The sequence below is a fragment of the Phyllostomus hastatus genome, unplaced genomic scaffold, assembly GCF_019186645.2.
Source record: "Phyllostomus hastatus isolate PE091 unplaced genomic scaffold, TTU_PhHast_1.1 phas_scaffold_39, whole genome shotgun sequence".
Classification (NCBI taxonomy): domain Eukaryota; kingdom Metazoa; phylum Chordata; class Mammalia; order Chiroptera; family Phyllostomidae; genus Phyllostomus; species Phyllostomus hastatus.
In genome coordinates, this window is record NW_025334028.1 from 5,936,344 (window position 1) to 5,959,424 (window position 23,081).

The 23,081-nt window shown below is 41.3% G+C and overlaps 2 pseudogenes; both read right to left on the bottom strand.

Annotated features, from left to right (window-relative positions):
• Positions 1–17,195: 17,195 nt before the first annotated feature.
• On the bottom strand, positions 17,196–18,713 carry LOC123806715 (annotated as a pseudogene).
• A 986-nt stretch (positions 18,714–19,699) lies between these two features.
• On the bottom strand, positions 19,700–22,399 carry LOC123806716 (annotated as a pseudogene).
• Between the last annotated feature and the right edge of the window lie 682 nt (positions 22,400–23,081).

Genomic DNA, 23,081 nt, shown 5'->3' on the forward strand with positions numbered 1-23,081 from the left:
AGGATTGTAGAGTCCTCTGAGCACCTTGAATGAGAGGCCCAGAGCAGCTCCCCCAAGGAGCTGACCTCACTGAGTGGTTTTCCGATCCTGCACACTGACTCAAGTTTCAACTCTAGAGAAGGCTCCTCACCCCTGGCCTCACCAGGATCCCCAGCAACTGCAGAGGGGAGAAACAACCACAGAGAAAATGGAATTGGCAGTCACAGCCCTTGATGAAGACATTGTTTACATGGGGCTTTATGACTTCCCTCTCCTATTACGAAACAAAGAATAATAGTCCTCCAAATCTTTGTTGTTAGCCAGGGGAAGTACGGGAATGGGGCTCCTTCCTCAGGACCTGACCAGCTGTTCATGCTGCTCCCCAAGACTTCAACTTCCAGACAAGCTCTGGCTGGTGGGAAAGCCAACCTGGACCTGTCTCCCCTTCCTTCTCTTTGACAGTGACCCAGTGTCCCTTCTTGCCCTGTCTGCCTCACTCAAACAGTGCTGCTACAGTCCAGGTCATGCCACCAGCCTCTTTCCATGTGGCTGACAAACTGCAATTTCACAGATAAGTTACTACATAGTAATAGCTTCCTGCCAAAGGAAGGTCATGTCTCTATTTCTACCTCTAGTGCAGTGTTGAGCTAGAACAGTCATCTTTTGCAATAGTTTACACACTTTTGTCACCAACCCAGCAATCAGAAAGTGCTCTGAAAGCTGTAGTGTTACCTGAATATAAGGTGGTACTTTGATTATTGTGTCAAGTCTGTTGGAATATGACTGATGAGCTCAGTTCGCTGGGTTTCACAATCTCATTCCCCTCTAAAAGTATGTGCTGTTAGAGAGTACAAGGTGTGAGCTTATTTTAAAGTGCAGAACTTAAAATCATTTTGTTTTTAGAATTTCACAACAGCCTTTGGATAATTAAAGACACCTGAGAGTGTCCTAAAACCAGGGCTGGGAATCACTGATTTAACCACTTGGAAAGTAGCATAAGCAGGAGCATCCAGGTAGACTTGAAAATCTAGTTTGAATTTTTTACAACTCTGTATTTATAAACTAACCACCATTACCACTTTTGTATTTGTTCATTTGGTTTAGTTAGGTTTGGCTTACTTTAGTTTTGCTTTGGAGGCCTCGGCAAGGTAGGGGTGGGCAGAAATAAAGGAACAAAGGCACAGGAAATTTGATACACACAATTCTTCCATGGTTTTTCCAGTCCATTTGTCAGCTTGAAACGGGGAGTCTGCTTTGTCTTTTCCCTTCCAGCCACTTAGAGTTACTCATGGGTGCAATCTTCTTTATTTGTTTTAATACTCAAAACTGTGACTGCTCAACTCCCCAAGGCAAAGCCTGAACCTCTGGCTGGTGGAACTCATGTTCTTTTATGGAGTCTCAAGGAAAGCATTCCAGGGACCCAAGTACAGGAGGGTGTGGTATGGCAAGATACATTTGTGGCGCCAAGTGGAAAATCAGTGGAGCGCCCCTGGGTTTCCAATGTCCTATCCCCTCTGTCTCTCCCACCATGGAAAAAGTCCAATTTTGTCTTCATTAGGCCCAGAAATAGAGCCAGTGTCTAGAGATTCCATGCCATATTAAAATTTGGTCCTTTGGAACCTGCACAGTCTGCTGCAGACTCCAGGTGGCTGCTTGACTCACATAGTTTGTGTGGAAAAAGAACTCACCAGCGCGTAGGTGAGTGCATGTTATTGAGTGAGGGAGAGAGAGCGAGGTGAGGGGCTTTGTTTTTGTTAGGCTCAGGTTATATCATCTTGGGCTTGGGGCAGACTAGGTGATTTTTAAATTAACCATTCAATTTTCCAAGCTATCAAGGGCTTCTGATGGGTCTATCCCCTAACCAATCTATTTCCTAGATTTTCCAGAGTCCTGTGTCCCTTTATCCAATTCAATCCTATTCCCAGGCTAGACTAGCAGCCTCTATGGTAGTTATCTTGGCTCCTACTGCACATTTGCTTACCTCCCCCTTTACTGCTCTATCCCTACCCCCAGTGATCTGTGGGGAACTACCGGTGGTTCCCTGGGGAGTGTGTGAAGTTCTAACTTCCCAGGGAAGCAAGCAGGCTCAGTGACTGATTCAGCTCTCCAGCCCATTAGGCTCAACAATGTCCAATTCCCTTTGCTTCCTTCCTTGATTAATATCTAGCTACCTACATATGCTGACAAACCCACAACCCAAGTGCTGTGAGTAATTAACCCAACAAAGTGGACATGTCTAGGGAATGAGGCATGTGTCCAAGCCTTATGTCAGTATGCTTATTTTTTTTAGCTCAGAATTCTCTTTTTAACAAAATCTCTTTCATGATTTCAAGTGTGGGTCACCCTGGGCATTCCTTGGTCAGTCACCACTCCTGTGAGTTCTTCCTCTCCTCAGTTCTATCCACCTTTTCAAGTCTGCACTGTGAGGGGCATGACTACAGGCCCCCAGCCTCACTCCCTAGGTGGGGGACCATGTGGGAAGCACCAGCAGCTGACATCTCCCCAGGGGCTCTCTCTAGCCCTGTGTGTGCAGTGAATCCAGGCCTGCCTGGCAGAGCCCCGGAGATCTGGAACCTGACCCTGGCTACATTCGGTACTCACTCTGCACTGGGTTCAAGGCAATCGAGGCAAAGAGGAATTCTCCTTGCTTCTCCTCCCAGACTTTTTCTTTCCTCAGAAACTGGTTTTTATAATTTGCAACAATGTTTTTCACCATGGAAGCAGTTTTCCCCCATGTTCCATCTGTTTCCACAAGTGCAATTTCAACAGATAAGACACACATCAGTGACAAACTTACCTATGTTTTAATTTGTGAATAAAAAAGTAACCATGAGATGAAGGAGGCTAACTAAACTTGCAGTGGTGATCATTTCACAATATATACATATGTCAAATCACTATGATGTGAGCACCTAAAACTAATATAATGTCATGTGTCAATTAGATCTCAATTAGAAAACAACAACAATTAAATGTGCAGTTGCTTTGGAAAGTCCTCCCTGGCTCTCCAGAACGCATTCACAGTGTTTCTGTAGCTCCTGACTGCCCCTGTGCACCACCACCCACAGTCTAGTGGAGGGGAAGCCAGCTATGCAAAGAGACCTCAGACTACCTATGGCCAGTTACCTTCTGTGTGTCCCTTTTCATAGGTATACAGATCACCGGGCCAAGTGCTGTCTCCTAGAGCTTTCTATAGTGATTGGGACTTTCTCCCTATCCCATTTGGCTTAGTCATCATAGAGGTCTTCACACCATTATGTTTGGTGTGAGCTTTAGGGTCAGGCTGGTTGTATTCTTGTTTAGCTCCAACTACTAGAAATATGCACCTTAGCACTGCAACTTCTTTCTTTCATGGACACCTGTGCCTGGTAAGACACTCAGCTATCTAAGCACACAGTACGATTTCAGATTACTGCTTTTAGGATAATCAAGTTCCAGGTTTCCAAAGGTCGATACAGATCTGGGTCTAATGGAGCAAGAAGGACATCTGGCATATGAGCTGAAATCAAGAGGAAGGCACCCACCTCCCAAACGCCATTGCCTACCTTCACTGAACTGTAGCCAGAAAAATGGCTACTCTGTATCTCTTAAAACAAAGAAGTAAAATACAAAACAAACCTTCAAATAATTTTCTACCTATCCCATGTGAAAATGACAAAAGTACTTGACAATGCTAGAAGTTGGCTCCATTTAAAGATCAGAAAGCCCTTTTCTTTTGTTAAAAAATAAAAATTCTTTTTATTTTTATCACAGTAATGCATCTACTTGGCTTCAAAAAATAAAATTTGAACAGCCCCATGTTGTGTAAACATACCTTCCCAACAGAGTGCTTCAACTTTTGTGGTCCCGCACCCTCAGGGACATGTGAGGTGGGTTCTGCTGTCCCCTGGAGTTTTTCACACCTGTGGTTCGGAACTGAGTGAACAGGACAGGAGACAAGTGTGGATGTGTGTTTTGCCAGTGCGGTTGTGGTGGGGAGTTTGGGCCTGCCTCTGACAGCTAGGCAGGGACCTGGGGTGGCCACATGCTCACGGGAAGAAGTGGACACTTTGTTGGTGCAGTCACGTTCTGGGAACTGTCGTGGAAACACAGCCCCAAGTCTCCCTTACAGACCTCCTTGTTATTCTTGGAGACACAGCTGTTCCTTAACAAACCCCTTTATTCTTTAGAGTAGATTCTGTTGTCTCAACTGAGAACCTCAACAATAATAGATTATGAGTTTTTCATGAAAAACAGCAGTCCCACACTACGCCCCACTTCCAGTGGCAACACTTAGAACCAGTTTAGCTGATGCTTATGGTATATTTTAACTTTGGATCCAATGTTTCCACAAGGTTTTGTGAACTTAACACAACTACCTATTCCTATTTCCCTCTTTCACTCTCCTAACATACATCCATGGTTAATTTTCTGAGCAAAATAATCTATTGCTCTCATTTCCACATAAGGTCCAGCTCTCATGTCCAACAGTACCATCAATGTCTACCCAGGGTGAGAATGTACACACAGTTTGCCCCAGGTGGCACAGGTGTTACAGAACAGACCCAGGGAGGGGGTGGTGGTGAACGATATACTATTACTGAATGGACCTACCCTTGTGCTCTGAGGGTCCCCCACCCCATACTAGGTTCGCCTTGCCCGCCACCTGGGAAAGACGTCTCTCAATGCCAGAGATTGGTGAAAAGGAACAGGATTATTTATTTAAAGAGTTATACAAACTTCAAAGTAATGACTTAATGTCTTCATTGAGATCCCAAAGTCCTTTAGAATACCCACAGACTTCCTTCCCCCTCTTTCCAGTCTAGGGTACTGTATCTCAGAAAAAGAAATAGAAGTCCATGGTTCTTCTCTGCCCAAGCCATGTGGTCCCAAAAAGATACTGCATGGCTGCTGCACCTGGGTTTAAATCCCAGCGCCAATCTTCCTCTGCCACACCATTTCCAACTCCTCCCACAATTGGCCATAGCTGCCAGCATTCCCGTATTTTTCCAGCTTTACTGGGCTGCCATAGTAAGTCTGGGCAGGTGTGGCCCTATGGTGTGGAGACAATCACCTCCAACTTCTTACCAGGCTCTGTAACCATGGGGAGTTTCCTCCCAGTTACATCCTGATGGAAGTCACTTCCATTCCTCTGGCTCAAAGCATGGCCAGAGCTGTTGAACATATCTATGAAACCAGCTAAAGGTTATAAGTATGTTAAATGACTGTTCTGGAGGTTATCTACAAAACTGTTGCTATTCAAAACAACTCTCAATGGCCCTGCTCCATCGTCCCATCCCCCAGCTCAGTCTTGTGGGGGTGAGGATATCATATATATATGTATATATATATACACACACATACACACACACACACACACATATATTTTTTTTAATATTTCCTGGACACTGAGTTCTGGACCCCATTACAAATCCCTATCTAGGCTCCCCTACTTGGCTGCACCCTGTTACACAGGTACAATGAGAACATAGTTTCTGGATTCTGAGGGGCTTGCCATCTTTCATGAATACCTATATATGTTTGTGTATTTTTAATATATATGTGCCATGGAAAATATCATAAGGTAATCAGTAAGCATGTGAGACAAAATCTGAATTTTGTTCAAACAAGATGATGGCAGCTAAGTTACCACCAGAGACTCGGAGTATTCACTGATTTAAGGGCAGTTTCAACAACTTTCAAATGATTATAAGAAATCAATGACATGAAATTATAATTTTTTGAGCTCCTAATTTCTTTCATTTTCCTTTAGGTTTAACATATTTTTTCTATTTTTAAGTATATTCTATTGATTATGCTATTACAATTATCCCTTTTTTTCTCTCTTGTATTTCCCTCCACCCTGTACCCTGCCTCCCTCCAGCACCCCTCACCCCAGCCTTAGTTCATGTCCATGTGTCATACATACAGTTTTTTGTCTTCTCCATTTCCCATACTATTCTTAACCTCCCCCTGTCTATTTTGTACCTACCAATTATGCTTCTTATTCCCTGTACCTTTTCTCCAATTTTCCCCCTCCCAGCTGATAATCCTCCATGTGATCTCCGTTTCTGTGAATCTGTTCCTGTTCCAGCTGTTTCCATAGATCACTTTTGTTTTTGTTTTAGGTTCAGTTGTTAATAGCTGTGAATTTGTTCTTATTTTACTGTTCATATTTTCTATCATCTTTTTCTTAGATAAGTCCCTTTAACATTTCATATAATAAGGGCTTAATGATGATGAACTCCTTTAACTTGGCCTTATCTAGGAAGCATTTTATCTGCCCTCCCACTCTAAATGAAAGCTTTGCTGGACAGAGCAATCTTGGATGTAGGTCCTTGCCTTTCATGACTTTGAATACTTCTTTCCAGCCTGTTCTTGCCTGCAAGATTTCTTCTGAGAAATAAGCGGATAGCCTTATGGGAACTCCTTTGTAGGGAACTGCCTCCTTTTCTCTTGCTGCTTTTAGGATTTTCTCTTTGTCTTTAATCTTGGGTTACTTAATGAGGATGCCTTGGTGTGTTCCTCTTTGAGTCCAATTCTTTGGGACTCTCTGAGCTTCCTGGACTTCCTGGAAGTCTATTTCCTTTGCCAGATTGGGGAAGTTCTTCTTTATTATTTGTTCAAATTAAGTTTTCAATTTCTTGCTCTTCCTCTTCTCCTTTTGGCACCCCTATAATTTGGATGTTGGAACATTTAAAGTTGTCCCAGACGTTCCTACGCCTTTCCTCATTTTTTTGATTCTTGTTTTTTCATTCTGTTCTGGTTGGATGTTTATTTCTTCCTTCTGCTCCAAATTGTTGATTGGCATCTCAGTTTCCTTCCCTTCATTCTTGGTTCCCTGTATGTTTTTCTTTTTTTCACCTTGCATAGCCTTACTTCTTCTATTTTGCATTCATACTCAACCATTTCTGTGAGCATCCTGATTACCAGTATTTTGAACTCTGCATCTGATAGATTGGCTATCTCCTCATCACTTAGTTCTTTTTCTGGAGTTTTGATCTGTTCTTTCATTTGGGCCATATTTCTTTCATGTTATGTTATAACGGGTAGAAGCTCCAAGAGTCCCAAAGAAGCTGAACCCAAAGAGGAATACAGTCTTAGGTATTCACCAGGGCAGGGCAACCCACTTTACTACATTGTGGCCCTGTATGTGGGGGTGGAGTCAGAGAGGGCCACATGCTTGCTTAGCTCTTGCCTGGCTTTCAGTCACTTCCCCTGCTACCTACAAGTGCCCTTCTGGTGCTTAAAACTGTGTGGTTGGGCTTGTGTACATCCTAAGACCCCGCTGATGCCTCGAATGGACTCTCCTATGAGACTGGTAGTTTCTCCCACCACCACAACTCCCACAGGTTTTTGCAACCAGAAGTTTTGAAGCTTTCCTTCCCCACACTGGAGCCTTGGGTGTGAGGTCTTGCTCCCCAGTTGTTCCTCTTGGTTTATATGCACGGGAACATGGGACCACCTGGTCCACCAGCTGCCACCTCACCACAAGTCCTCTCTGCCCTGGCTGCCTATCTCTGCCCCTCCTACAAGTCTGAATTAATGTTTCTGCTTTAACTTCTTGGTTGTCAGAGTTCCATACAGTTTGATTTTCTGGCAGTTCTGGTTGGTTGTTGTTTTTAAATTGGTTGTTATCCTTCTTTTGGTTGTGCAAGGAAGCAAAGTATATCCACCTACACCTCCATCTTGGCCAGAAACCTTAATATATTTATTCTTACTCATGGATTATTTTATTAATGTAAATATTTCATCACTATTTATTTAATATTTATTGCCAAATGTTAACTCCGCCCACTACCACCTTCCCACTTTCTCCAGAAAACGGTATGTTTACTCCCAGACTTTCCTGAGGGTTGTGGCAGCTAGTCACCTGGCTAGAAGGCAGAATAACATAGTGGTTAATGATTGGGCCCTGGTAGAGGGAAACCGAGTTTGAATTCTTACTCTGCCATTTAGTAGCTAAGTGCTCCTGGGCAAGTGCCCTGGGCTCTGAGCTCTGGCCATCCTCTTTCCAACCCATGAATGGATGCTCATAATGTCTGCCTCATAGTATCATCCAAATGAAACACCTAGCTAGCATCTTGCATGTTGTACACCCAGAATACTGGGTCCCAATCATCCCACCTTGCTGACCACCAGCATCTGAAGCTCAGAGAACACTTATCATTCAATTCTCATGAAGGAATTATAACCTTTTGGCTTGTGTATATATATCATACTTAGAAATTTTTTAAAGACCAATAGCTTTGTAGAAAATAACCTTAAAAAGCCATGTGCTATGTATCAGTGATGAAAGTCAAAAAATAATTAAGAAAGTGATGGTTTTTAACTAGGAAAGTTAAAATTTGGAGTAAATTAAGGAGAGGAATGTTAGCTGGGGTGTTGCCTTGGAGCAAGGATGTGAACAAATTACTGCACACTCTGCTCTAGAAACAGAAAAATAAACAAAGACACAATTTGTGGAACTGTTCTCAGCAAAAGCTCTGAATAGTACAAAAATTGAACAAGTGAGAAATATCACTGAAAATTAGAACTCTAATTATCTTGAAGGGCGAGGACAGTCCCAAGGATCATGTGAAAGCAGATGGAAGTGTGCAAAGCCAGGAATCACAACAAATACTTTCTTAGCCAAAACTTAACTGCATTATAAAGTCTCCAAAAATAATACTTGAAAACCCTCTTCTAATGACCGAGGAAATTGCCAGAGAATAAGACATCCTCAAGAGGATGGACCAAAAGCACATAGAGGGAGGGGAGGAGTGAGGATGGCTGACCTGAACACTGGACCACTGCCCAGTACCACACTGAGCAGAGTCTGCAGATCAGCTCTGCCTGTGGAGCTGCCCTATCCCAAACTGCCAAGGGCATACTACCTTCAGCGCCCACCTCTTGGCTTTCTGTCCACCTCCCCTCATCCCTGCTCCACACGGTAGTGTCTCTATCACCCCCTCCCTTTTTCTGTGCTTATTCGCAGAAAAGGATATATGACAAACTCATTGACACTCATGTGTGTGTCAACACTGTCACCTGCTCTCTAGCAAAGCCTAGACTGTAGTCATAATTACAGAGGCATACAGTAATCCAGGCTTTTGTGTAAATTTTTCCAATTTTTATTTATTAGCAATCAAGCAGTTTTTGTGGAAGTGCATGTCATGTGGCAGCACTTGGCAGAACAGAAGATACCAGGAGAACACTGTGTGAGGATGAAGGATTGGAGTAATATGTCTATAAGCCAGGGGACACCGAAGACAGCCAGACACCACCAGAAGTCAGGAAGAGGCAAAAAGAAGAAGAAGAAGCCTTTTCTGCATCTTTCAGGCAGTGTGGACCCTTTGACACCTGGATTTTGGGCTTTCAGCCTTCAGAACAGTCAGATAATAAATTTGTAGCACTTTGTTATATCAGCCCTAACAAAACATCACAGATTCTGGTATGTTATGTCCCCTAGTTTACATCAGCCATGAGGCATAACATGAGACATTAATAAACCACAATGAGGTGTCTTTGAACACCGTGTTGGTAACCACCAGCTGGGAAGACAGCTCTAGTCACATGGCCTCTCCATGAAAGGAAGCACATAGCCACTTTCAAAGCACAACTATGCAGAAAGTCACTGCCTAAGCACAGGCCTCCCAGAGCTAACAGGGCGCCTGGCAGTGTGAAGTGACAGAATTTATTTTGAATCCTGTTTTCTTGGATGACACAGCTCTCTCTGAGGACTCTGGCCCAGTCTCTACTGGGGCCTTACCTACTGGCCAGCTCAAAACCTCAGAACATGCACCCCATCAACACCTGCCCCAAGCAGACTGAGCCCAGTGGAGATGGTGTGGTGGTGGATGGCGGGGGGGGGGCGGGGTTGCTCAGAGCCATTGCACAGTTATTCCTGCCTTTTGAACTCACTCATAGCTTAGGATAACAGGCTTTCAATAAAAGCAGCTGGCTTTATGAAAATAGGGCCTCTGGACTGATAGTATTTCATCACATTCCTTTCTGAGCTGGATCCAGATGCTGAGGCAACAGATAGATTCGTCTTAAGAGGACTGGTAAGAGTAGCGGTGAAGGAGTCTAGGGCCTGAGCGAGCTCTGGGGACTGCTCTGGCTCAAGCTGGATTATTCTGTAGAGTCAACACAGAAGACACTCAGAGAAGACAGAGTCTCTTGCTGAAGGGGAAGGGAGGCAACCCAGGTGAGCTGTATGGGGAGAGGATGAGTTCTAGGCAGAGCGGGAGCCTGCAGAGAAACAAGAGGCTAAGGCAGGAAGCTGGAGTGCAGACATTGTTCTGAAAGTGGGATGCCAGGCAAGGTAAGGCATGGTGCTCAGAGAGAGCATGCAACAAAGCGAGCATGCTGGTGGGGCTTTGCCCCTTTTGGGTTCTGATATGTGGCCCAGGGCTGGAGGACTGAGTTAAAGAAACAGGACCATGCCAGAGAGCAAGAAAAATGGGTCTCTTGTATCCTCTGTAGAGATAAAGAGGATTCTGCTATTAAATCTGAATCTCAGATCAACAATGAACAATTTTTACCATAAGTATCAAAATATTTCATGGAATATAAACTAAAAGGCTGTTCATTGCTTGTCTGGAATTTCTGTTTCAGTGTCCTGTATTTTTACTTGCCAAAGCTGGCAGCCCTATCCCAGGCAACAAAGAGGGTACCTCCTTCAGCCACACACTTCTCATCAACACTCAGTAAATATCCACGTACAGGAAAAAAAGTTCAGGATATTCCTGCAGAGAAAAGCAGGAATATCTAAACAGGCAGAAACACAGTAAAATAAGCTCCTCTTGCTCTCTCAAACAGCTAAAAGATCATAGCAATCACAGCCCTTAAATTCAACTCAAACGTCCTTTTTTCCAGACCAAATCCTAGTGAGTTGTGTGACAGTTAGACTTCTTTTATGATTATTACCCAAAGACCCCACCTTGACTGGATCTTGCAATGCCAGGAGCAGGGTTGGGACAGGCCCAGTGCAGTTTTACCCAGAGCTATTATAAGGAAGTCATTATGAAACAAAATGAATCTGTTATGGCTGAAAACTCTAGTGCTGACTCAAAATATTTCTAATGTGCAGAACTAGCTGGCAAGCTGAAAGCCTGAGGAAACAAAAAGAGCTCTTTGGCTGCTTTGAAATGCCCAGATCCTCCAAGTGCGGCTTTTCTTTCCTGCTGTGAGCTGTGTTCCAGCAGGCAGGGCGCCAGACCCAGCAATTCTGGGGCGATGTTGGCAGACACGGGGCTTGGCCTTGACAGCTTCATTTGCAGGACCATAAGGGCCGAGAAGGAGGAGGCCCAGTGTGTGTTGGAAGGCCAGATGCCTTGTCCTGACCTCACAGTGGTGCCTCGGAGCTTCGAGCTTCGCCGCCGTGTGTGTCTGCCCCACTCCTGCGTCATCCACTTCCTGCAGCAACCCTGTGAGGTTGGGACTGTCTTCTCCATTTTAAAGAGAGAGAACAGGAGGCTTCCTAAGCTACATAGTGGGTTAGAATTTGAGCTCAGCTATTTTTAATTGACATTTCTGTTATTTATTTATTTTTTTGCATAGGCAATATATTCACATGGTTCAAAATCCAAAATGTACTTAAGGATATGGCATAAAGTTGGCTTCCCAGGCCCTAACCTCCTAGCTCCCCTCCAAGATGATTGACATTCTCCATTTCTTAGAGATCCCTTCAGAGAGATTTTGTAAGTATATGTTTTTCTGCTTTTCTCTATTTAGACATATGATTCTGTTGTTTTGACTGAAACCAAACTCTTTCAATCTTAGTCTAGTACTCTTTCTTTTTAAAAAAAAAAAGTATTTTCTCATTGTAAACTGTAGTAACATTAATAAATTAAAGTAAAATAAAAAGAATGAAATATCACCTCTTGTCCTCATCCCCAGAGGCAACTTCTGGTAAGTGTCTTGTATTTAATACCATCTTCTTACATGACTATTGTTTGTAAACAACTTTGTGTACTCTTCCACTATACTGCTGCCACCTCTGCAGACAGAATTAGGGACAGAAAGACAATGGGAAGAAAACAAGAAGAAACAGGAGCAAAAATTTGTCCAGCGGGCATGGAGGCTATGGGCGTCAAAGGAAATCAATTCAGAGAGGAATCGAACATTTATTCACCCTTTTGGGGACATTTTATTTGGAGTTCCAAGTGCCTGCTCTATGGGAACACAGACCATATAATAAAATAGAGAGCAGGGAAAAGCACATCAACAGACCATTTCAACACTATGTGATGAGTGCTAAGACAACAGGAAGCCTGAGGACCAGGAGAAGCCAGGGGATGGGGTGGGAGTCAGACCTGGCGCCCTGAGACAGTGACACCTGACCTGAAATGACCCACCAACCTGGAAGGTCCATCCAGGTGCTGAATGGCGGGGGTATGCCCATTAAGAAAGGCAGTGGAGAATTAGAGATCATTTAATATTGTGGCAAGAATAGCAGGAGACAGGTGTGCAAAGAAAGAAATTTTGGCTTTATCCCAAGGGTAAAGGGAATCTCTTGAAAGTCTCAAAGCAGGAAATTAACATGATTGGATTTGCACTTTAACAAAGACTAAATCTGGCTGTTTGCGGGGGCAAGGGTGGGGGGGCATGGTACATTAGCAGTGAATGTGCTTGAAGGGAGTCTGGAGACTAGCTAGGGTGCTGCTGGCTGTTGTATCATTGAGGTGGAAGGGGATGGCATCATGAACAAAGGCTGTGGCACCCTTTGGGGGAGGCCTCTGAGGGGATTCTAACGAGGTTATGAATGTAGATTTAGTGACTGACTGGGGATAAGAATGGCTCCCCAACTGAGACTTGGGCATTTCTTGACTCAAAATTCTTCATTGGCTCTTTTATCAACAAAAGTTTAAGCCCCGAGCTTGGTATGAAGACCCTAAATGACATTTCAACCTTCTTTGGCAATCTTACCATCTTGCTTTTTCTCTCACATCTACCTGAGTCATAGCAAAATGCTGGTGATTCCCAAGCATGCCCTCCCTTTGTCCACTGTCCTCTTCCAACCATCTGGACTTCCTGAAGCACATTCCATCCTTCAGGCCCAGCTCAATGCCACCTCCACTAAGATGCTTTTCCAGGCTTACCCTTCCCTTTTCCCCTCTACTCATTTGGAAATAATCTCCTCTAGATTCTTTTTTGCACTTGCTCCTCCAACTGCTAAAACCCTTACCACCTTCTGCATTTTGCTTTTTGTACAAGATGTCTTATTTTCACTATATAACCATATATATGTATACACACACACACACACACGTACACACACACACACACTATATAAACTAACTATATGACCATATATATATATATATATATATATATATATATATATATATACACACACACATACACACACACACACACACACACACACACATACTAGGTTATTCCCACTGTTACATAGACATGTTCACTAACTGTGCAGGTACATAAGTGTCCCCACCTATACATGTGATGATGAAGCTCACCTTGATATTTATGCATAATTTCCCTGAGTAACGACAAATCTGATCATTGTTCAAGGACACAATGCTTTTGTAACAGTGGAAAATTATAATAATGGGAAATTGTAACCTACCCCACCATTTTTTTAACATTATTTCTGTAAGTGTGGCTCTGACTAATATGTTGCTTATAGATGAGCAGCAAGTTTGCATAAGAATCTTAGGAGCTAACTTCAAAAGATACAGACCCTGACCTTCAAGCATCTCAGCTCCAGGAGACTGGCTGACCTTCAACTGTGGAGCCAGGATGACTAAACCCAGACGACACACAACAGACCATCACTTGCCCTATCAGAATGGACTGTGCTCATCTGTACATAGAGAACTTTGCAATCCCCTCCTTTGATCTATTTGTTCTGGTCCTTTCTCCCTCCTTATCAAAAACCTCTGTCTCCAATGAGAGGTGGAAATGGGCTTTGTGACATGAGGACATGAGTCCGCCATCTTCCAGATGGCCAGCCTCTGAAAATAAACCACTTTCCTTTACATCAGCACCTGCCTCTCAAGTATCAGCTTTTATAGCAGCAGGCAGCTGGACCTGCTTTTGGTTACACTTTCAGGAGTGACAACCTCCCCCCAACTACCCTGTGTGCTGGCAATAAAGTTTGCTCCTTCTCAAAATCGTCATCTAGGATTTGTCTGTGGGCTGGCTAGCTATGACTGAGTGGCAGGACTTTGCTCAGTAACAGCTACAAAATTAAAGACTCCTTGAAGGCAGAGACCAAATTTCTGGAATCTCAAGGAATGTTTGTTGGTTTAAAATGAATGCCCACTGGGGAAACCAAGTTCAGACTCAAGAAAGTTTGTGAAGTAAAGAGAATCAGGCAGGCATAGGGGATTTTATGGAATAAATAGAATCAAACCTGTGGGAAGACCCTGAAGGCAGAAAGGATCAGCAGGAGCACAGAGGCTAATGCATTGTGTTTAGGCTCCCTGCTGAGTGCTATAGTCCCTCAGGATGTGGAAACTCCATAAAGAAGCCGAGACTCACAGACACTGGTAGACTCTGAATGGAGCAGGACCAGGGTGTAAGGTCTTTGGGAGGTTCTTGGAGTTAGACCTTCAACCCTATGTGTTAGAGAATCCAAATGGTTTTATGAAATGCCCTACAGTCATAAAGGCCCATCCCAGAGAATCTTAGAACCTGGAGTACATCATTCACAGGGGAAGAAAGGGGAACCAGAAAAGAGTAAGATCATTGTTAAGTGTCACTTTGTCAGTCAAAGCAAATGTGGGACTGGGTTTCAATTAGACAACTGTAGTCACTGAGCCTCCTCTGTGAAACCAGGCCCTGGCCATAAGGGACAGTCCACATGGGTGAAGTACTTGCCCTGAGGAGCATGTTAGTGGGGAGACTGATGATAAGCAAATGAGAAACCCTGGGAGAGAAGAGGCTCCCATCAAGACAGTGAGTTGAAGATTCAGAAATGAGAAGGGATCCAGAGCACAGGACAGATGGGAAAAGGAACACCATCTTTACTGCAAGGAAGAGGAAGAGGAGTGGAGGGGTGGAGAAGCAGATGGGACTTCGGGTTTGGGGGCCAGCAAAGGAGGGCACCTCCAAACCAGGGCTTCTCTGTGTGGCATGCTCCCTTTTCTCCAGCTCGGGGTAGACTCTTCCTCATCGCTTCATTGTTACTTGAGCCCATTTCTTCATCTTGCAACAAATACCTATAATCCATTGTCATCACTTTCAAAGAATACCATTTCATTGCACTTTTTAGGTGAATATAACCTAGTCTATCCATTCTGTTGTTGATAGACATTTGGGTTCCTTCCAGCCTTAGACTGTTTATATAATGCTGCTGCTATGTACATTCTTATACATATAATTTAATTCCTATGAGCACATTTGGGGGCTAAGTCTCTTAAGAGTAGAATTGCTGGGTACAGGGTATGCATATTTTCAATTTTGGGAGACAGCACCACAGTTTCCCAAAGTGATTGTTCTGATTTATGCCCACCACTAATGCACACAATTTTCAGTAGCTTCACATCCTGGAATAGTCAGTTTTCTGAAATTTTAGCCAATCAGTGAGTGGGAAATTGTGTATTATTGTGATTCTAATTTTCATTTTCCTAATAAATGATGAGGGTTAGCATCATTTCATGTTTATTGACCATCTGGGATTCTACTTTTATAAAGTTCAATCAATCTCTTGCCAATTTTTCTGTGGGATTATTTGCAGCACTTCTTTTACTCTCCCATATATAGTCCCTTTGTCAGTTCAACGTGCTGCAAGGCTCTTTCCCCAATCTTTTTCAGCATTTTATATTCTCCTGATAGTGCCTTTCAATAAGCTTGATTTTAATATAGGCAAATATATCAGTCTTTAAAAAAATTAGTGTTAACTGAAGGTCATGAAAGTATTCCTTCATATTATCTTCTACAAGTTTTATTGTTTTGCCTTTCACATTTAGTCCACAACATATCTGGGGCTGACTTTTATATACAGTATGAGGTAAGAGTAAAGTTTTATTTTTTCTTATGAATGACCAGTTGTTGTGAGACCATTTATTTAAAAGCGTAGCTTTTCCCCATTACTCTGCAGTGACACTTTTGTCAACATCAATGTCCACATATTCAAGTGTCTGCTTCTGGGCTCTGTATTCTGTTCTATTGCTGATTGTTATATGAGTAAGTGTTGACAATGTTGTATGAGAATAAGTTTTGGTACTTGAAAGAGCGAGATTTTCCACTTTGCTTTTCTTCAAGGGAGAGACTTAATTAATATTGGTCATTTACATTTCCATATAAATTTTAAGTCAGATTGTCAAAAATATCTGTTGAGATGGGATCACACTGAATCTACACCTCAGTTTAGAGAGACCTGATACCTTTAGAATACTGAGTCTTCCAATTCATAAACATGGTATAACTCTTTCTTTATTCAGTTCTTTTTGGTTTTTCAGAATATTTTATAGTTTTCTACATAGAGAGCTTACATTTATTTTGAAAGATTTGTTTTTAGGTAGTTTATCATTTTTATGTCACTGTGTTGTCCTTTTTTTTTAGACTTTAAATATTTTTCACTGTAAGGGTTATGCATTGCATTTCAAGTTACTGTACATTTACTTTTGTAAAAATATTGCCTGCATTTTCTAGTACCATCACACACACACACACACACACAAAAGTTGTTTCAGGAATGTAAGAGAACTATCCAACTTAAATAGCAAAGAAGTGCACCATAAATTGCTACTGCACTGGAGTCATTTCTGCATTTCCCAGGTTTCTTAAATAATAGTCTTGTCCGATGATACACAATGTAAAGAACAGTTACGGAAAGCAGACATTTATATATACTTGTAAAGTCTTATTGAGAATATCTTGTTGACATTGGATAACCAATCATAGGCACAGCTGTACTAGCAGGGCATGCATATGCCTGTTGGTTCGTACCACTGCATTTTTGGAACATTAATTCCATATTACTGAATGTTGTCGTAACCATTCTGGTTTTCCTGTTAGATTACCAGGTATAGAACTGGTCTGTGTACCAGCAGACACACATTTACCCAAGGCTCCTGTTGGGGTAATTTGTAGCACTATGAACACCATTCTGGGTTTTTGCCCCCAAGTCTCTTAACCAGACTAGAGTAACCTCTATCATAATTTTGCCTGTCTCTAGAGGTAGTAAATCCACCCCTTTTGCCCATAGAGTATCTGTCTATGCAGTCATCCTTGCATCCATGCATGCCTCCTCTACCCCTGGAATGACCTGAACATCTGTCTTAGACCAACTGAAGCAATTTCAGATTGATTGCTTAATGAGCTTCATGAAGCAGAGATAGAGTCACGCACTTGCTTTATATTATTAGGAGTAAAGAAAGTGTATGCTATGCCTGTTTTGGTACTGCAAGTAGTTCTCCCAATTTGATTAATGTAATCCTCTAAGGAGTTAGGATAGTCATAATTGATAACAAAGTTCACATCACCCACATTTAGCTCTCTGGAGGCCAAATCTGCAACAATCAGAACAGGAGCTTTTCCACATTTGAATTCATTTAGAACCCAGTCACAGTACTGTCAACTCTTGCCACCATGGATGGTCAAGGCAGACCACCTGTCTCTCCTCATTTTTCTAGTAGGTTCACCACATTCTCTTTTGTTTTCAACAAAAACAATGGCTTTATTCCCCTTTTCACTCATGATCTCTTCAATCAAACAAGTAAGTTTTTCATCCTTTCTACAGCACAACACACATCCACAATCTGAAGAATTTGCGGTTGGTTTGTACTCAGTTCCAGTGTATCGATGTTTATATAAATACAGTCTTTCAGGAAATTTTCTGCAAGTTGTCTTACTTCTTTTGGCCAAGTCACACTCCACCTTAGGGTTTGCCTGTTAGGTCTTCTCTGACTGACTTCCAGGTGTTGCAATACAGATTTCCACACCTCTTTCCAAATCATGTACTTGTGGTCCCTTGAGAGGGCCATCCTAGATGCAAATTAACTACAGTTGACACACTTTACAGTATTCAGCAGCTACTTGCTGCTACCTTTTGGGCTAGTTCCCAAATTGGTGCCAGCACCAAATAAATAGGCCCATCACCTCTCTCTAGGAATGGCTGATGATCAATGTGGACAATGTCAGACAGCAAATAAGACAATGTTTTCCCAGATCCAGTTTCTGCTACTCCAACCATAACCAATCTAATTAGAGCAACTGGCCATCTCTGAACTTGAATAGCAGTGGGTTCACTAAAGGTCTGTCTCACAATCACATTCGTGACATTTTCAGGGAAGCTTGCTTCATAAAACTTCAGAACTGACTCTGGGCAGTTGTGACCTCTAACTGTAATTTCCTTGCTTCTTCTGTATGTCTCTATCTTTTGCACTGTGCACCTAGCCAAATCAGGGTGTTCTTATCAAAATTATTCTCAAGTGTGGGCAGCTCATCAAGATTCCACTTCTTTTAAATTAGTTTCTCCCAAGGGGTTCCAAACTTCTTTCCTAACAGGGGTGCTGACCTACTTACTCCAAATCGAGGTGCCCCAAACCTTCCACCCCAGTTATAGTCTGAGTCACTTGAAAACCTGACATGACATCAATGCTTGTGGCTGGTGGGAAATGAAGTGGAGAAAATTGGTGCAACAAGTCGCTGGAGGTGGCTTCAGTGACACAGAAGACTTGTGGGAGTGGCAGCAGAGTAGATACAGCAATGGCAGGAACCAGAGCTGCTTGCCAAGAGACCAGTGGAAATTAATGAGATTGTAAGTAGTATCCTTTTAAAATTCACCTTTCAACCATTTGTGGCTCAATTTTTGTGTACTGACTTTGTTTTGAGCAACTTGTTAATTTTAATAATTTATGTGCAATTTCTTTTAGATTTTTTATGTACATAATACTGTCTCCAAATAATGACATTTTGCCCTTTCTTTCCAATTCTTATGTTTCTGACTTTTTTTAAATTTGCTGCACTGGCCAAGAAATGTCCCACTGAAGTGGTAAGAGCAGGCATCATTGTCTTGTTCCTCATATCAAAGGGAAAGCCATCAATTCTTTACCATTAAGTCTTTGGTTTTCCTGAAGATTTTCTAGGTCTGGATATAGCTTTCTTTTTCAGTTCCCTCTTTGGAATTTGATGGTCTTCTGAAAAGTGCAGCTTAGTGTCTTTTGATAATTTTGGATATATTTCAGCCATACCCCCTCAAATATTGCTTCTGTCCCATTTTCTTTATTTATGAGACTCCAATCAAACAAGTGTTTAGTCCATCATTAATAGAATCTGTTGCAGTTGAAATGTTTTATATTTACACTTGCACTATTGAGCCTTTGTGTTGAATACTGATGTTCTGGATGTTGAGCCCTTGAAATGTGGCTAGTGTGATAGAGAAACTAATTTTTTAAACTTCATTTACTTGTAATTCATTTAAATTTAAGTATAAATTACTACACCACATTGGACAATGTAGATTTAGACCTACCCACTCTGTCATCCTGTGTTACTCTGTATATTCTATTCTTCTGATCTGTCTTCCAGTTTCCTAATTCTCTCTTCAGTTGTTTCATTTTTGTTGTTGTTGTTATTGTTGTTTAGCTTTTATTTCATAATTATAAACTTAACTCTGCAAACCAGCTAGACTTGGAAGGGGTAAAGAAAACATGGACCCCAATGAGTTGCGTTGAGAGCACAAAGATTATAGAACATTCCAAGCAAATGGGGGTTGAGGGATGCTCTCCTGAGCTACAAAAGGAATGGTCTAGTGGTTAAGATAAAATACAAGTCAAATTTATTAGAGTTCTCCACATTCAGTAATGGAGATCTTCTTGCTGGCCTTGCCATTCCTGGACCCATAGCGCTCCATGGCTGTCATAATATCCATGTGTCTTTCACCTGATGGAAGACTATATGCTTCCCATACGCTTCTCAGTCTTGGCAGTGCAGATGAAAAACTGGGAACCGTTTGTGTTGGGTCCAGAATTTGCCATGGACAAGGTACCAGAATGCATATGCTTCAGGATGACATTCTCATCATCAAATTTCTCCCCAAAGATGGACTTGCCACCTGTGCCATTGTGGCATGTGAAGTCACCACCCTGGCACATAAATCCCGGAATAATTCTGTGAAAACAGGAATCTTTATAACCAAATCCTTTCTCCCCGATGCTCAGAGTGTGCAAGTTTTCTTCTGTCTTTGGATCTTTCTCTGCAAACAGCTAGAAGGAGACGTGGCCAAAGGCTGCCCTAAGCAGTGATGTGAAAGAACACAGTGGGGTTGACCAATGCCGGGTGCAGGAAGGCCTGAGGCGGTGGTTGTGTCTGCAAGGCAGGCTCTCTCCAATTGTTTTAAATCTACTATTAAATTCATCTATTTTCTTAATTTTGGTTATTTTACTTTATTTTTTAAAACATAAAACTAACACTGTGTTTACCTTTGTCTATTCAGTGCCTCAGATCTAGAACTAACCTGAATTTTAACTTTATCTTAATTCTCAATTCTGTACCCTCACAATAAACCAAAATATAAGGTTTAAACTCAAACATACTAATTACAATAATTTATCATGTTTTAAGAAAATTTTAGTAAAATTATTAGAAATAACTGGTTATCTCTGAAGTCACATGTATTCATCATTAAGTGAGAAGAGCTTATACTTAGAAATTATAGCCTCTGCTAAAAAGGGAATGCACAAACCCTACTTAGTGCTAATTACATTTAAGTGTATTCAAACACTGACCTATAGGATTCATACAAAGAAAAGCAGATTGAGGCCATCAAGTAAACTGTTTTAAAAGTGTTTTCCTCATAGATTTTTAAAATTTAATCTTTATTGCATTTTTCCTATTACTATTAAATTCCCTTATACACCCCTCTCCCCAGCAATCACCACACTGTTGTCCATGTCCATGAGTCCTTTTACCTCTTTGCTTGATCCCTCTATCCCTCAAGCTCACCCCACCCAGAGCCATCATCTTGCTCTCTATGAGTCTATGTCTATTTTGCTTATTAGTTCAGTTTGTCCATTAGACTCCACATATGAGTGAGACCATACAGTATTTTTGTCTTTCCCTGACTGGCTTATTTCACTTAGCATACATAATGTTCTCCAGGTCCATCCATCCATGCTGTTGCAAAGTGTAAAATTTTCTTCTTTTTTACAACCAAGTGGTATTCCATTGTGTAAACATCCCATAGTTGTTTTATCCACTCATCTATTGATGGACACTTGGGCTGCTTCCATATCTTGGCAATTGTAAATAATGCTGCAGTGAACATAGAGGTGCTTATGTTCTTTTGAATTAGTGTTTTGGGTTCTTTTGGATATATTCCCAGAAGCAAGATAGCTGTTTTGAAAAGCAGATCCATTTTTAATTTTTTGAGGTATCTCCATACTGCTTGTCACAGTGGCTGCACCAATCTGCATTTTCACCAACAGTGCAAGTGTTCCCCTTTCTCCACATCCTCACCAGCACTTTATTTATTTGTCGATTTATTGATGATAGACATTCTGACAGGTGTGAGATGATGTCTCATTGTGGTTTTAATTTGCATTTCTCTGATGATTACTGACATTGAGCATCTTTTCATATGTCTACTGGCCATTGTACGTTCTCTTTGGAGAAGTGTCTATTTGAGTCCTTTGCCCATTTTTATATTGGGTTGTTTGGGTTTTTGGCATCGAATTTTGTAAGTACGTTATAATTTTTGTATATTAATCCCTTATCAGATGTATCAGTGAATATGTTCTCCCATTTGGTAGGTTGTCTTTTTATTTTGTTGATGTTTTCCTTCACTGTGCAAAAACTTTTCAGTTTGAAGTAGTCCCCTTTGTTTATTTTTCTTTAGTTTCCCTTGCCTGGGGAGATCTGTCCAATAAAATATTGCTGTGAACAGTGACCAATATTTTGCTGCCTATGTTTTCTTCTATGATTTTATGGTATCAAGTCTAACATTTAAGTCTTAAATCCCTTTTGAATTTATTCTTGTGTGTGGTGTAAGAAGGTGGTCTAATTTGATGTTTCTGCATGTATTTGTCCAATTTTCCAACACTACTTATTGAATACATTATCTTTAGTCCATTGTATGTGCTTGCTTCCTCTGTCAAATACTAATTGACTATAAAGGTGTGGGTTTTTTTCTGGGCTGTCTGTTCTGTTGCATTTATCTACATGTCTGTTTTTATGGCAGTACCATGCTGGTTTGATTACAATGGATTATGGTATAGTTTGAGATTAGGTAGTGTGATTCCTCCAACTTTGATCTTCTTTCTCAGGATCACTGTTGCTATGAAAGTCTTTTGTGGTTCCATATAAATTTTTTAAGTATTTGTCCTAGTTTTGTGAAATACATCACTGGAATCCTGATAGGAATTGCACTGAATCTATAGATTACTTTGGGTAATATGGACATTTTAATGATATTAATTCTTCCTATCCATGAACACAGTATGTGTTTCTACTTATATGTACCTTCTTCAGTTTCTTTCTTCATTGTCTTATAATTTTCTGTGTACAGGTGTTTTACATCCTTGGTTAGGTTTATTCCTAAGTATTTTATTCTTTTTGAATCAATTGATAATGAGATTTTTTTCATAGTTCCCCTTTCTATTTTCAGTATTGGCATAAAAAATGCAACTGATTTCTTGATATTAATTTTCTATCATGCTACTTTGCTGAATTAAACAGTTCTAGTCATTTCTTGGTGGAATCTTTGGGGTTCTCTATGTACAGTACTATGTCATCTGCAAATAAAGACAATTTTACTTCTTCCTTTCCAATTTGGATGTATTTTATTTCTTCTTCTTGTCTGATTGCTGTGGCTAGGATTTCCAGTACTATGTTGAATAAGAGAGGTGAAAGCAGATTTCCTGTCTTCATTTTGATCTTAAGGGAACACTTATAGTTTTTGTCTGTTGAAATGATGCTGGTAGTAGATGTGTCATATATGACCTTTATTATGTTTATGTATGTTCCCTCTAGTCCCACTTTGCTGAGAGTTTTTATCATAAATGGTAGCTGGATTTTATCAAGTGCTTTTTCTACATCTATTGACATGATCATGTGTTTTTATACTTCATTTTGTTTATGTGGTAAATGACATTTTTTGATTTGTGAAAGTTGTTCCAACCTTGCATTCCCAGGATAAATCCCACTTGATCATGGTCTATGATCTT